Source organism: Bombina bombina, chromosome 7 (assembly GCF_027579735.1).
Source record: "Bombina bombina isolate aBomBom1 chromosome 7, aBomBom1.pri, whole genome shotgun sequence".
NCBI lineage: Eukaryota > Metazoa > Chordata > Amphibia > Anura > Bombinatoridae > Bombina > Bombina bombina.
In genome coordinates this window covers 613,814,373-613,828,971 of record NC_069505.1, presented here as the reverse complement: position 1 = coordinate 613,828,971, position 14,599 = coordinate 613,814,373, and positions in this window count along the sequence as shown.

Below are 14,599 nucleotides of genomic sequence, written 5' to 3'. Positions count from 1 at the left end.
TTTAGAGGAAGTTTCATTCATTAGATAAACAAGGTAATGAAGATGTGCTATAAGTTACTTTTTAATATATATATGAATTCCAAATATACATTTTTCTGTGAGCTAACGGTTTGAGTTGTTTTCCAATCAGCGCCCTAGCTACAACCAAAGTGTCATTTGGGGAGAGTGCTAATTGAACAACAATTCAAACTTTTAGCACACAGAAAAATTGACTTTTGAAGTGGGCGGCGGAGAACAGGGTATTTGAATTTCATAACTATATAAAAAAGTAAGTTATACTGATGAATTAAACTCCATCTAAAATATCACTTACATTCCGGATCTGATTTTAAAAGGGGAGAGTTTACCATCACTTTAATTCTAAAACCTCCTTGGGAAGCCTTCATGTTTTATCATATACTAATAAGTAGAGATCTTGTGGTGAAGTTGTAAAGCTACTAATTCCTAACATTTCATCTGTCCAGGTGATTGTCAAATTCACTTGATTGGTTTATGAGAGAAGAGGTTGTGGCTTCAAAGGATTTACTTGTAAAATGATAGCCATGGGGAGAGGGTGCTACTTGTTTGAGTCATATAGATCTGGACAATTTCCCTACCTGTGAATCTTGTATGTCCATGACTTTTATAAATAGTTAACAGTGATTTTACACAACACTTCAAATGGAATTAAGTAGTGCAATATTGGAAAAACTCTGAAGATTTATTTAATTGTCTGTATTAATATATGATGTGTAATAATAAAAAACTATCTTTTTGAAATTGTCAGCATAGGAGGGAATATTGGTTCCCTGGAACGTGAGGAAACTATGATTTACACAGTTTGTACCATCAAATATAGCCAGTTTCACCTCCTCTAAGCATTTACATATATGTATCATACAATAAATATAATATCATACAATAAATATAATAGGGATACAATTGTTAAAAAAAAAAATCATGGTAATACCTAGCTTATTTTCCCAACTTCTACACATCTATATAGAATCAAGAAGGTTACAAAGCAAAACCAGGTGCTTGATGATTATCTGTTGCTTCTTCAAACTTGGTAGCTCTAGACCTATGGCTGGATGTTCTTTTTGTGTAAGTTTTGTAATGGAGTAAACACAGGGCCAGATAACGAGTGAAGCACAAATTAACGCTCCCACTTGAGCATTCATTGCGCTAGAAGTAAGATTTTTGCGCTCACCGGGTTGTACTCGTAATATGAGTTGAAAGTAATCTGTTTTCACTCTAGTGGTAACACAACAAGCATAAAAATCCGAAGTTAAAGTATCACGTGTGTCTTCAAGTATTCCCCCATAAAAGTCAATGAAGGAAAAGAAAAGCACTCCACTCTCTCGCAAACACGATCGCATATACTCATTTGTGCTAACCCAACATGAAAATGTGAATATTTCACATTACAATGTTCTGCACATAAGAGAATATGTTCTATTTATTGATAAATACATATTTCTACATATATCTGATGGTATTTTTGTACACTAAATATCTAAACATATACAGTATATCAAGATTTCATATAGGTATAAATATATACAGATATATATATATAGGAATATATATTTATAAATACATAGGACATATTCTGCTATGTACAGAACTTTGGAAAGTGAAATATTTACAGTAATTACATTGTTAAAACCTTTATTAAATATGAATATTGCATAAATACACTTTTATAAGTTTTCATCTACTTAACTACAAAGGGCACCAATGCAAACACATTATCCAATGTTTATATGTTTATAAATGTCTGTACATACATATATACACATATAAATATACAAAAATACATGTGTGTGAGGCGGAGCTTGGCCACGCTGGAAGATGGCCGCACATTAGGAGAGCTCCAGCCACCTATGCTGACATTATAGCTCTCTACAGCAACTAATTACTTAAAACCAACCTATAACTCTCTAGTACCGGCTTTAATTGAACTTAGCCTTTCAGCCCCTAAGGAGAATTCAGGATTGGAGCCGTTTTGCTTTTTTTAAGCTGCAGGGAGCCTCGCCTGCTTTGCAGAACCGCTATCCCACGCGGCACCGGATCTCATCACAAGCCTCTTTACAGACATGGCGATTTGACTGCCTTAAGGCCTTAACACCGGAGGACACATTGTACCGGCATCTCAACCCTCTCCCATAGCGGCCTCTCTTGGAGTAACCGAGTCGGACAGCCTCCGACGAATGACCCCGCAATCTGGGCCTGCCGCCAGACTCACGGTAAGAAGTGGGCTATTGAGACTAAGACGGGCATCACCAGCTCTGCCCTAGGTCACAGATCTCCCGAGAGGGGAAACGGAGCACACCTAGCATCGCACTAGGCCAGTGTTGGAGGCGGCCCTTGCACCCGATGGAAACCCAAGTATCGCGGACGGCTCCCGGCTTTCTCTGAGCCGCGCCATTGTTGACACAAGTGACTGAGCAGCCGCGACTCCTCGCAAACTTCAGAGACAGGTATCAAAAACTTCAGGATAAGGTTTGGGAACCCTTCCGCAGAACAGAATATACCCCCTAAAACGATCCACACTTTTACTGGAACATTTTTGCAGGCTAAGTCTGGGCCTTTTTCTTGTGGGATATAACTCCTCGCTATAAGACGAAAAGGGGAGTACAGCTTTCTGATTGTGCCTTACGTTAACAGTCAATAACACATAGGGATATATCCCATCTCCTGTTGCCACATAGGGGACTTTTGCACTTTAGGCAAAGATCAGCATCACGGTATCACTGGGGTGCCTATTACCACGCTAATATCTCCCACATATATTACACTGTCTCTTTAAAAGCTTGGGGAATAAGCCCACCAGGGACAATATATCTCCTGTTTGACTTTTCACACTGCTATACTACAAGGGGCATGCCTAGCAAGCGGGCAAGTAAGGCTGACAAGATAGGTACATCTAAGCCCATGAGCCACTACCTCAAGCCCATAGACACAGCTAGTGATCCCAACAGAGGTGAAATGGAAGCATCACAGGACAACTCGAGCTCATCTGCTTTGCACACTAATGTCAACAATTCCCAGTTTATCACTAAAGCAGACATACATAACTTATCATCTAAAGATGACATTCAAAGTGTTCTAAATGAGATGCAGAGTTTATTTGGATATTTAAGGAAGGACTTCTCTGCACTCGAAGCTAGGGTTATTAAAATTGAAAAAGCCTCACATGATAATACGTCTCTGATTCGTCAAAACACCTCTGACATACAAAACCACACAGACAACTTGCAATTCCTTAATGACAAAATCAAAGACATGGATAACAGGGGGCGTAGGAACAACCTACGTTTTCGCGGGGTAACTGAAGCTATCTCCCCCCAGAGCATAGAAGGATATCTGCAAGCTTTATTCCGTATCATTAAAGACTCCCCAACATCCCCTGAGATTCCCATTGAGAGAGCACACAGAGCTCTTAGGCCCAAACCACCTAACAAGGCCCCTCCAAGGAATATAATTGTTAGATTTTTAAGCTACAAGGATAAAGAAGAAATTCTTCAAGGCGCCCGAAAGAAGCACCCTATCACCCATGGGGTGAGGAGATACAGGTTTTCTCGGATCTCTCTCCCATGACTCTGCAGAAACGGAGAGACTTAGGTCACATAACATCAGCTCTCAGAAGCCGCGGAGTCCCCTATAGATGGGGCTTCCTACTACTACTAATAACAAAACTTCTATTTTTAGGCCAGGAATGGATCACAGAGACTTTTTTGACAGCTTGGCGATCCCAGTCGCCTCTACAAGTGACCCTGATAAGGGTAGATCACAGCCACCCTCACGACCATCAAGGGACCACCCTACAGGAGACTCTATGGGGTAAAGTACTCATTGCCTTAGGGCTCAGAACTGTGTGTTTCTCTTGGGACTATTGTGCCAAATAACATTCTTAAATATGCTTTCAACATGTCCTGCACTTCCAAATGTGGCTTCGGTATTGCACCCTACGTGCCTGAGAGGCCTAATATTTCTTTCTCTAAAGAGGTTAATTAGTTTTATATTCTATTCACTGTTAAGTGCCAAAAAACCTAACCCTACATATATATAGGAATGTTATTGTATTAAAAGACAAAGGTACTGTATAGATATGAACCAGTTGTGATATCATATGGGGCTGCAACTGTGGCTCGCTGTATGCATCAATGAGATGAAGGGGGCATTACTCACTTCAATATAGCTGCCTGTTATAGTCAGCATGTACCCTTAGCTTACCATGCCCTCTGTTTCAAAGTATTCAATGCCATAGGGTCCAGACCTATTTGTTCCCCCCGGGACTCTAACGTCTATAGACATTCCATAACCATGCCCTTACAATGTTTTGCATATACATATGTGGCTTCGGAAACGCACCCCACGTGCTCGAGAGGCCTTGTATCTTTTTCTCTAATGAGGTTAATCTGTTTAATATATCATTCACTGTTTAGTGCCTAGCACCTAATTTTTCATATGTTCTAGAAATGTTTCTATTTTAAAAGACAGGCATATTGTACTAACAGGTATCTGCAGCAATTCCATGTGGTGTTATAACTGTATCTGGTCGAACACATAAAAGGGAAGCAGGGGACACCAATCACTTCTGTATAGCTGCGTGACACAGTTAACATGTTCCTTTAGTTATTCATGTACATTGCTCGCATAATCAATATTGCCCTGCCCTTAGAAGGGAATTGGTATTTGTGACCTCCTTTTTAGCATAGTTCGATTGATCACCACCTAACTTAGGAGGACAGGTTCCCAGATCTCTGCGGTATACCACGACCCATAACACTAGCTGCCTTGGCCGCGTCCCAAATCCTTATTTATCACACTCAGCGTGCCATGGGTCCTTAGGCCCACTTAGTAAACAAACCTCACATGAATAGTGCTTTGGTCAATACATGGGAGGGAGGGAGGGAGGGAGATGTAGGTTAGGATGGAGTAAGAAACGACATTAACAGGTCGGTACTACAATGTTTTAAATGTTATGATGAAGGTTGGCTATTCCTAATGTTTACATATGCTATTTGTACTATGTTGCTTCCTTTCTCTAAGTCGTATATAACTCACGTCAGTAAAGGGGCTTTTACCCTATTTCTGTACTTTCTGTTTAGTTACAAGGTTTAAAATCTTCTTTCACACGTCTGTTCCTGGGATTTCCCTGAAATCTTAGGCTAAACACTTCTAACTCTTCCTTGTAACGCTTACTCGGATTTCATCCCTTCACTAGGTATTCTCTTTACTTCCTCTCTTTCTCTACACTTCTTCTTACCCATCTTTATCCCCCATTCCCCCCCCTTTTTTTTTTTTTTCCTCATAGGGATCAATATGCCCCAACAATACAAGTCTAAGAAATTCGGTGATCACTCCATAACCCTTACAACTATTAACGCAAAAGGTCTAAATAATCCTGGCAAACGTTCCATAGCCTTTATGGAACTACATAAATATCAAAGCCATATAGTCCTCTTGCAGGAAACACACTATAAGAAAGGCAAAGAGCCCAAATGGCATAACTCCTTGTTTCCCCTAGCGTACTTCGCATCGGGCCAAACTAAAAAAGGGGGAGTAGGCATAGTCTTTCACAAGCCAGTCCCCTTCCTCCTAACGCACATAGAAAGGGACCCTAACGGGCGCTTCTTGATTCTGGTAGGCACCCTCTTTGGCCATTACATTACATTGGTTTCCATATATTCACCCAATCATGGTCAGGAGACATTTTTAAAACACATTTCTGATCTTATTTTGGAACACTCTAGAGGAATCATATACATGGCGGGTGACTTTAACTTAGTTGCTGACCCTCTAGCTGACACATCAAGAGGAATATCGTGCACTCCCAACTCGACAATCAGTCAGGTAAACGAGATACTTGCTAACCTAAAGCTCCATGACGTCTGGCGTACATTACACCCGACAGCTAGGGACTTCTCATTCTATTCTATCCCTCATAACAGCTATTCCAGGCTGGACTACATATATACTGACTCTTGCGGTCTCTCACTCACCCACAGCTGCCTGATTGACCACATAACCTGGTCTGACCACGTTCCTATCTCGTGCTCGATTCTATGGCCAGATATCCCCATCACACATAAAATATGGAAGTTAGATGACTCTATCCTTGATGATCCCTTAATTTTTATTTTTTAAAGATATCCTTAAAACACTAAAAGAATATTTTGAGAATAATACCTACCCAGACTCTTCATTGGAGGTCATCTGGGAAGCCCACAAAAGCGTGATCAGAGGGTCTCTGATTAGACATAAAGCCTTTCTCAATAGACAATACAGAACCAAATACAATGATATTCAATCACAGATTGCAATGCTCGAAGCAAAACACAAAGCTGACCCATCTTGCACAACTACATTAAATGACCTAAAGAAAGCTAGAACTGAATTTCAAAAGCACTTATCACAGTCACACCAAAAGAAAGCTCTGCAGTTGAGACAATTTTACTACGAGGGGGGTAATAAACCTGGTAGAGTCCTAGCAAGAACCCTCAAAAAGCGGCACATCCACTCCCTCAAATCATCTGATGGCCGAGAGCTGCGCAGCAGTGAGCAGATAACTAAGGAGTTTTACAAATATTACCACTCCCTATACAACATACACGGCCTACCAAATAGACCAGGCCAGGCAGCTGGAGATCCACAACACGAAGCCCTTGTTAACTCTTACCTTAGAAACATAGACCTCCCCTCTCTTTCAAAAGAAGATTCTGATCTTTTAGACTCCCCTATAACAGCGGAGGAACTGTTTGAAGCCATTAAAAATTGCCCAGGAGGAAAGAGTCCAGGACCCAATGGATTTTCCACGGCCTATTACAAGAAGTTTAAGGAGATTTTGGCTGGCCCGATTCTCCAGTTATTCAATAGTCTCCGAGATCACCCCTCTCTATCACGAGTCCTCTTAGAAGCGCATATTACTGTCATTCCCAAACCGGGCAAACCAGCTGATTCCCCTAGCCATTTTCATCCTATATCTCTGATTAACTCGGACATGAAGCTGTTGGCAAAGATTCTGGCAACCAGACTTAACAAATATCTGCCGCAGCTGGTCTGCAATGATCAGGTGGGATTTGTCCCTGGCTGAGAGGCCAGGGATAATACTATCAAGGTGACTCAGCTAATTAATCACGCCAGAGTCTCAGGTCTCCCTATGGTGCTCTTCTCCACTGACGCAGAGAAGGCCTTTGATAGGGTAAACTGGGTCTTCCTGCGTCGAGTACTGGAGAAGATGGGATTTGGTCAGGTTTTCTTACATTACGTTTTAGCTCTATATTCCAACCCTAATGCTAGGATTAGAATTAACAACACTTTGTCGGACGCATTCGATATAAGGAATGGGACTCGGCAGGGCTGCCCTCTGTCCCCGCTTCTTTTTGCTCTGTCCATCGAGGTCCTCGCTCATAAAGTGAGAGCAAACCATCGCATACAGGGTATAAGAGTGGGGGACACGGAACATAAACAGGCGCTCTACGCCGACGATGTCTTGTACACTTTGACCAATGCCCCAAACTCGCTTCCCGAACTACTAGCGGAATTAAAAGAATATGGAAGGGTCTCTGACTTCTCTCTTAACTTGAGCAAGTCGGAGCTCTTGAATATTAATACATGCCCAAAGGTAGTGCAGAACATACAACAAACTTACCAACTCCCCATAGCCGCTAAGAAATTAAAATATTTAGGCATCTTCTTAACTCCTGATCCCGCAGACCTTTTTAAATATAATTACGTTCCTCTTAAAAACGAGATTGCAGCTGACCTCTCCTCCTGGAAGAGCAAATACATCTCTTGGCTGGGCAGAACGGGGGTCATTAAGATGAATGTTCTGCCCCGTATGTTGTACCTATTCCAGACACTTCCCATAACATTACCTAGGGGTTATATTGCTCAACTGCAGAAACTCATTGAGCAATACATATGGGGCAATACTAAACCCAGGGTTCCTAGGCGCACTATGTACTTACCGAGGGACAGAGGTGGTCTGGGCCTACCAGACATCTCCAAATACAAAAAAGCTATAGGCCTGCAGAGGATTGTTGAATGGGCTCACAATGCCAAACACAAGGCATGGGTAGATCTGGACAGACAAATTCTAAAAGTTAGCAATGTCGGCACCCTGGCATGGCTTCCCCCCACGCAGCGTCCCAAGATAATCAATAGATACCACTTATTCGAAGAAGCGTTTAGTAATTGGGACTCCTCTGTTATGACTTCCACTAATATTTCCGCATACCCTTCTCCCTTAATACCAATTATTGAAAATCCTGAGATCCCCTATTACAGAATAGGATTCCATAGAATCATGCCCTACAGAATCAGAGAAGGCTCAGTTCTCGGAGTTGTTGAAGCAGGGAAGGTTAAATCACTACAATCTTTAAGGGCATTTCAACCTAGTATCTTTTCCTCATGGATGCACTATAACCAGCTGATACATTTTATCTCTAATCACAAGCAAAAACGAGAGCTGGGTAGATCTCTTACTCCTTTCGAGAACTTATGTATTGGGGAATCCCTTCCAGGACATTTAATCTCCCTCATATACAAGATAGTGGCCCTACAGGGGATAGACTCACTCCCGACATACACTACTCGATGGACTGAGGACTTGGGGTCGGACATTAGCTTGGAGCAATGGATAAAAGCGTTTAATCGTCAGTCTCATCGACTATACAAGAATCACATATTAAACTCTTTAGTAGATGGTATTTGACGCCTGTTAGACTACACAAAATCTTTCCAATGGCTAGCCCTATGTGCTGGAGGGGCTGTGGGGAACATGGCTCCCTGCTGCACATATGGTGGTCATGCCCCATTTTAACACCTTTCTGGACGGAGGTCGTCCACAAAATGTCTGAGATCCTTCACTCCCCCATCCCGGTCAGCCCAGAGATCCTGCTTTTTCTGCAGTTGCCCAAAACTGTTAGTCAGGTGCATCTGGCCTTGCTGTTAATTATGCTTACTGGTGCGAAGAAATTGATTCCAAGAAAGTGGAAGACCCGCTTAACCCCCACTTTGGGGGAGTGGAGTCTTCAGGTGGAGGAGATATTGCTCCTGGAAACATAGCACTACCTCAAAAACCACATACTAGATAAATATGAACTTTTGCTAGCAATTTGGCGTGGCACAATATAAAGTTGCCTCCCACATGAGAATTTTTTTTTATTTTTTTTTTACCACTTCTCTCCCTTACCTCTCTCTCTCTGAACCTCCTTTCTCCCCATTTTCTTCTACCAACTCTCTTCTCCCTACTCTTCCCTTCCCCTTATTCAGGATGAATAATACTCCGTCTTAATAAAATTATCTCAAAACTGTTTAAAAGAGTATGTTTGTAAACTCTCGTGCTCAGCTTAGTTCTGGGGATGGGGGTACATATCAGAACGAAGTGTATGACTTCTTATACCACCAATGTGATTGGATCTTCCTATGTATGTTCTATAAGTGTTTTGTGGTTTTATCATGCTTGTATACTTGTTATTCAATAAAGCTTTTAAAATAAAAAAAAATAAAAAATAAAAAAAAAAATACGTGTATATATATATATATATGTCTGTATCTCAATGTTAAAGCTCTCTGTTTGCGTTTTTCTCTCTAACACACAAGATCACATATCTTTGAGCCTTTATAATTTTGTCAGCAAAATGTTCTAAATAATTTTTATTATATAGTTTTATTATGATAACTGTACTTTATTATCTATTTTTGATGTGTTATGTGATTCTTTTTAGTTTTGCAAAACATTTAGGCAGAGCTCTGAAGTGGTTGTAATAATTTTAGCATAAAACACGTTTAATTTCAACTTGTAATATGAGCGGTAAGCCTGAAGAGCGCAAACCTTCGCAATATACCCTTTATCACTGGGACACAAATGTTTGCACTCCACTCGTAATCTCGCCCACAATGGGCTAGTTTACAAGTGTAGTGCTAAAATGTTGATGGTAAGGTATATTGGTATTGCTAGAGCACAATCCATACTGTTTCCATGTTTGTGCTTAAAAGCTATTGTTACTGGTCATGTCTCACATCTACTTGTCTGATAGAGTGGGTGTGTTAATTTCATCATATAATAGACTTCTAATAAAAAAAGACAAAATGTAACTGACGTTTGATTTTCAGTTTAGGAGCGCACGGATAAGCAACAGAGTGTGTGTAATAATGTCTTCCTGGAGGCTATGCTTCAGAGAAATCCTCCTCACTGAAGTAGGTGGACACAGATTTTAGAAAACAAAAAATGGGGAGAAGCGCCATACCGGAAAGGATCTAAGTGCAGATCAATAAAGTTAATAAAATAAATATTTAATAACATACACCCAATGCACATTCACAATGGAGGCCTCTTTTTGAAAATAATGTACAATACTAGGGTACAAGGAACGTCCTTCTCAGGGAACTGCAGTATGTATATGGTCCCAGAATCCTGCCAACCCGTCCTGGAAATATGTGCTCCGTTGATCCAAGTGAATAGATAATCTCCTTTAATGGCCAGATGCCAACTTGTATCAAGTAGTGTCTGGGAGTGTTGAATACAATCAATCACACAAAACTATTTCAATAATACAGGATATATATGCTATACAACATCGGCAAAAAATTGTCCAGAGTAAGTAGCTCTAACACTGTTCTCACGCTGAGACGCTATGGCTAGTGGGCAAAGTAGACTTCTATTGGGGAATGCAGTAAGCCAATAGAACAATAAAAACTTTACAAGTAGTGGAGTTCTTCATTTATATCTTTGCTTTGCTATATTGTAACCCTTTCACTGCACATGACCACGCATGGTTGTCATCTGCACAAAGGTTTTAAGGCTGACAACAGCCATGTTTCATCTACCGGAGCGGGGGGGGGGAGTACTTTTGGACTGCTTCCATGCCCTCCTGAACTTACCACAGTGTCGTTGGGGATCTAGTTTCTTAGCATCGCCAGGAGAATCTGGGGATGATAGAGACATCAGCACACACTTTCTGAAGTAAATTAATGAAGTAATAACAGTGCAAAAAGAAATATGGATAGCGCTTCCAAATTAATTTACGTCACTCTTACAATATTCTTACAGAATTTAAAGGTAACTGAAAGACTGGGCCAATTTTTATCTGTGAGTGAGATAGGGGAAGGTTCACACTTTAAAGGGAAATAAAACCCCAAAGTTTTTTTTCTTAATTCAGAAAAAACATATTATTTTTGAAAAGTTTCCAATTTATTTCTGTTATTAAATTTGGTTTCTCGTATTTTGGTTCTCATTGTATTCTTTGTTGAAGACATATCTAGGTAAATAGAGTGCACATCTGGAGCACTACGTTGCAGGAAAATTTGTTGTCAACTAGTGGTCTTGCAAATGTATAACATCCATGCACAACTGCTGCCATGTAATGCTGCAGACACGTGCACACTCCTGAACTTACCTCCCTCTAAAAAAATAGCAAAGATAGTGATTGAGGCCTTTTTTTACTTTCATCTATCCCATTCATCATCAAAGTACATAAATGGCCAGATTACAAGTGGAGCGCTAAGTTATTGTGCACCTGCAAATGGGTAAATTTGCCCGTTTATGGGCGCGGGATAAATTACCAGCCATTACATGTGGCTGGTTATTGCATTGCTAACTCGACCTTGCGGTAGCAATTTGCACTCATTAAATTAACCAGAAATCAAATCTCTGGTTAATTTTATAAATGCTACCCGATTGGCCTTAAAATACAGCGGAGTGTAGTTTATTAAAAAATTCAAATTGTAGCATTTTTAAAAATAAAATAGCTGTAATAAGTAGTTATGAGGACTAAATGTTGGTGGGTGTAAGGTGTTAGAAAAAAATGGCACTGAAAAGAGCCTTTACATTGCAGTCTAATGGAACTGTGTGTTCATAGTTAACATATATGTATATGCTTATATACATGTATATTTATGTGTATACACATATTAACACATAAATATATATGTACATCATTTTATAAACATATATTTACACTTTGCTGCCATTGCTGTGCTACTCACCCCCTTCACTGTGCTAGGTTCTCATGAAGGGTCTGACTGCATAAAAACAAAGCTTCCATTGGAAGTTGAGGGCCCTCTAGTGGGCCTGTAACAAAATTAAGGGATAACTGAATTGAAGTCTGGAGTGTACTAGGTCTGTTAAATTGTTGCAAGTGTGGGGGTGGGTGTTTCTGCTTACCTTTATAGGTCCTGGTTGCAGTGGATCCGGCCTCTTTGTTCCTGGTTCCAGACTTCAAGGGAGCTTTCCTTCTGTTTGCGGTGTTGGAGAAGATGGAGCGTTCCAAGAGGAAGTCGGTGCTGCCAAAGAGTTACCGGGAGGTCGTGCAGGAGGTTCCTGGCATGTGGGGAGCTGCAAGAGAAAGCTGTGGATCAGGCTCTGAACATGTGGTACCCCCTTCCCCTGCGTCTAGGCCCCGTGCAGCCACCATGCTTAAAAGTAGGCCCACTGTCAGGAGAGGATTGGGCCTAGGGGACCTGGCTGCAGGTCCTGGGCCCCAGTCCTCTGCTGCAGGTCACTGTCCCCAAACGTTTGATGCACCAGGTACTCTAGGGGTCCCCCTACTATCTCCACCCCCCCTTCTTGGTGCTGTACATGTGGGTGGTATAGCGCCTGCATCTGGCATGGCCACATCCCCTGGGGTCTCCCACGAGGTCCCTTACAATAATGCTCCCTCCCTCGTGGTTTCACCGGGTTTACAGGCAGACAGGCTGCAAATGAGCGCATCTGCTGCCATTGAGACATCGTGGCATCAGCTGCAGGCTCTTTACCCTGCAGCCTTGTCTTCTGTCCTTGCCTTAGCCCAGGTCTTCATGGGGACCTTGTCCCCTGGGGGCAAGGTTGGTACGGGTGGTGTACAGGTTGGGGAGCAGGATGGCAGGGTGGCAGTGTGGTGCAGGCTCCTGTAGTCCCTGGGCCTCTGTCGGGTCTTAGCCCCGCACCTTCCAGTGCAGCGTCATGCGCTTCCTCCCTGCGTGACTCCTCAAGTGGGGAGGAGCGTGGGCATAGTCAGGTAACTGGCCATCAGTGTAGCAGGAGCAGGTCTGCGCACGGAGCCAGCAACAGTAAGTTGGGGAGGCTCCATGCGAATGTTCGGTCTCCTGATGGTGGGGCTCCTTATGGAGGAAAAAGGGCTTCTCAAGGGTGAAAGGCTACTGGAAAAACTCCAGGAGGGTGGTGCACAGCAAGGTTACGGCAAAGGGGGAGGGGGGCAGGCAGTGGGGATGGGTTCCACAGGGGGATGACTGTGGATGGGCAGGAGAGCATGGTTTTGGACACTGAATTCCTGGATGTGTCTGGCACGGCATCTGGGGTTGCTGATAGAAGGGGGGGTGCAGGGATCCATGTGGCACAGGGTGTAATACATGAGGCCAATAGGGAAGGCATGTGTGGGCCACAGGGCCAGGCTTACAGTGTGAATGAGGAGGTGATTAGGAAGGCAGTTGCTGCTGCACTGGGAATGTGTTTGCAAGGGGATCAGGGCAGGATTGCAGGGAACCCCTCAGGGGGCCAATCATCCATGCAGAGTACTCCCCAAACTCTTTTTGTTTTCTCAGGGTTTCTCCACAGATCAAGCAGTTCCGGCTATGGCATTGTCCCTCGGTCAGGAAGTCACGTCTCCTACAGCCTCGACCCCCGCCATGACAGCTGCCACGTCACAATCTCAGGCGGCAGGAGCTGCGCCACCATTGGCCCCCAGTGGTGAGTACCTACTGCATACATCTGCACAAGTAGATTTAGGTACATCTTCCAGTGGGTCAGGCTCTGAGAGTGAGGGTGACTTAGGCTTAGTTGGGAAGGGCCAGAAGGAGATGATTAAGATGATCAAGAAGCTAGTGGCGGTGCAGGTAAAGGGAAAAGCCCCCCCAGTGGTAGGTAGCCAGGTGGTCCCCTTGTCACAGGCTGCTAGCGTAGGGCAGTCAGGTGTGGGGGCGGTAGCAGTTTCAAGGAAGGTTGCGTCGCATAGGAATACATACCCATGTTTGGTGCATTCCTTGTACGGGCATCTGAAATCAAAGGTGGTGAAAAAGATTCAGGATGGGCGATATGTCAACATCTTTGAACTTTCACCAGAGGCGTGCAGGGCCAGAGAGCGCGCGGCGGATGGCACTGGCCCTAAAAAAGTGCAAGGACCAGAGACTAACGAGGAGTGGCAGCAGTGCTTTAGGGTGCTGGCGACCTGTTATGTGAACAAATGGCACCCTGCAGGGGCACAATTTGTTTAAGTATGTGGATACCATAAATGTTATCCACTCTAGGTTTAAGGAAGGCGCATGGCATGGGTACAACATAGTGGGAAACCCTCTCCTGCATTTTGGAACCCAGGATCTCCATCTGTGGTCCAAACTGGGGTTAGAGGGTGCGGCGCTAAGCTCCCCTGTGTCACGCCAGGGGGTGGGCCGTCCTTCTCCTCGGCCGAAATGGCGGGGCAGGGAATGTTTGAAATTCCAGGATAAACAATGCGACAGGGGGGCAAACTGCTCCTTTTATCACATTTGCAAATTCTGTAGTGGGCCACACCATGGGGTCGGATGTAGTAGGAGGAAGTAGCCTGGCACCCAGAAGTCAGTCTCAAAGTGGGGCCTTGGTTACAAGGGCCTCAACGCCCCTTAATTCGGCAGC